Source organism: Thalassophryne amazonica, chromosome 4 (assembly GCF_902500255.1).
Source record: "Thalassophryne amazonica chromosome 4, fThaAma1.1, whole genome shotgun sequence".
NCBI classification, from domain to species: Eukaryota; Metazoa; Chordata; class Actinopteri; order Batrachoidiformes; family Batrachoididae; genus Thalassophryne; species Thalassophryne amazonica.
The window spans coordinates 112,586,652-112,589,495 of NC_047106.1; positions in this window are offsets into that span (position 1 = coordinate 112,586,652).

Here is a 2,844-nt window from a genome sequence, read left to right on the forward strand (position 1 = left end):
CTTCAGCCGGCCCACACAACAAAAATTGTTGTTTTTGGGTCCAAGGGCTGCAGACAGTTTGTGAGATGACCCCCAAACTCTGGAATTCAAAGCCACAGTTCCACAGTGAAGACAGTGAGAGCATGGTGGTGGCAAGCATCATGATATGGGCATGTTGTCTCCTACTATGGTGTTGGGCCTATAGATCACATACCAGGTATCATGGATCAGTTTGGATATGTCAAAATACTTGAAGAGGTCATGTTGCCTTATGCTGAAGAGGACATGCCCTTGAAATGGGAGTTTCACCAAGACAATGACCCCAAGCACACTAGTAAATGAGCAAAATTCTTGGTTCCAAACCAACAAAATTAATGCCTCTCAGATGTGAAGAAAATCATGAAAAACTGTGGTTATACAACTAAATACTATTAGTGATTCACAGGAATTGCTAAAAAAGGCAGTTTGAACATAATAGTTTGGAGTTGTAGCGTCAACAGCAGATGCTACTATTATTGTGAGCCCCCCCTTTTCTACATTTTTACTTCTAGCCCAATTTCATATCCGTAATAGTGTGCATATCATGAATACCTTGGTCTTGTTGGATTTGTGAGAATCTACTGAATCTACTGGTACCTTGTTTCCCATGTAACATTAAGGAAATGTACTCAAAACCTGCATTAAATCTTTTAGTCACATAGCACCACTACTATTATTCTGAACACTACTGTATCTATCCAAGCAATAGTCACACCAATTTGATCTATCTATGTAGACTTCTTGGTTGTTATGTGTTGAAAAGTGATTCCTGCTTTTATTACGTCTCACTTAGATTATTCTAACTCCCATGTATGTTGGCATTGACCAGTCACAAGCTTAACCACCCTGGCAGCTTGTGCAGAATGAATCAAGCCCATCTCCTAACTGGGACAAAGAAGCATGAGCACATATCTCTGGTGCTCTCTTCCCTTCATCTGGGTTCCGGTTAGGTACAGGATTTATTTTAAGATTCTTTCATTTGTTTTAAGTCTCTGAATGGCTGGCCCTGGAATACTTGTCTGACCCTATTAGATTGTACCAGCCCTCCACAGGCCCTTAGGTCAGTGAATCAGTGCTTCTGGATGTTCCTCAATCCTTCTTAAAAAACTAAAGGAGATCGAGCCTTTGCAAGTTGCGGCTCCCACTTTGTGGAACATGTATCTTTCACAGTATGGACTGTGAATAGCCTTTCCAGTTTTAAAATGCTCTTCAAGTAGGGAGGCACCAATGCTGATACCAGTATTGGTATGGGCCCAATCCTGTATGTATTTACTTGTATTTGTAATCATAAAACTGCTCACATTACTAGACAACCCGATACCACCTTTACAGCAGTGTGAGGTCAACCTCTCAATTGTGTTTGTATTGTGGGATTGATCACTGGCAGCCCGTGGGCAAGTGGAGGTTGCAGTTCGACGAAACTGCCCACTTTGGCCACGAAGCGGTTTGATGCTGCGAGCTGTTCATCTGTTTTCGGCAGCACAGCTCAGAGTTGAGAACAGCTGTTGTCTCTGACAGCAGCACACCTGCACTGAGCTTTACAAAGTCATTTTACATTTTTTTTTTCTTTAAAACTCTGTGCTGGCTCGTGTGGGTCCTCTCTAAAAACAGCTGATCCGCACGCATTAACAAATGCTAACGCTTGTTTTTTCCATTCAAATGTGCCTAAAGTCTCTTTCTGAGGATGACATGAAGTAAAAAAAAAAAAAAGCTGAAAAAAAAAAAAAAAAATCACTATCAATCTCGTCATGCTCTTTCCAAAAATACGCTGTCAATTCTTCCTGCTCAGACAGCCATCTAGGGGCAAATCCAGCGGGGGGGCGCTGCTTCCCCTCCACACCTTAGATTAAAAGTCCACTTTTGAAGACAATTTTCATACTACTACTATAATATTAATAATTTTAACAATTAAAATGTTGAGAAAGAATTTAAATGTTAGAAAAATGTTATGCTGCATTTACACATAACGATGACAAGTCACGAATGCCATGAAGTATACATTCTTGGCTGCTGATCACGAATGTGATGATTTGAGGCAGAGGCGTCAGGTGTCCTCAGGAATTGCTGCAACCTGATATGACATGTTACGATTAATGGCATGTGTTGCTGGAGAATTATCAGGAACCATTACGTGCTATTGTGCGTAACAGCGCATTGTTATGTTCTGTCATGTTGTGAATGAGGTGACTTGTCTCCACACACACACACACCCATATTCATCCGTCAGTTGCTGAACAATTCAGATCGCTCCAGTTTGCTCCTCAAAATCCACAGCAGAAGAATTTTGTGAATGCATGCTTAGTTGGGCTCTGTGCCATGGAGTGGCACAGAGAGGAGGAGGAGATGGAGAGAGCCAGATGTGTGGCTTCACGCAGCTCTCGTTTTGCGCATTTTCCCAAACATCAGGCACATGCAGCAGGTGGAACACCTGTAGGAGTGCGCTGATGAGCATTGGAATGGAACTTTTAGCCGACTTGGCGTCACTGTCCTTCTTCAGCATACTGCAGCAATGAAACTGAATGCGATGCAGCAGGGTTTAATTGTACGCACATCAGAGAAGACACTGCCTCGCTCTATTAAGGATCACCACTAATCAAGACGGATCAACATGCTCAGTTGTGACCTCCACGGCATGAGGCAAAATGAGGGTGGTGCGTGGCAATTTTTTGACAGCCAAAAACATGCTCCATGAAAATCACGAATCACGCACCAACACTTGCTATTAAGAACCTATTTAGATGCGTTAAGTCACATTAAGAATGTCAGGAATGTGCCAAGAATGACGCAAATATGACATTTGTAAGGTGTCCTGCCTATGTGTAAACG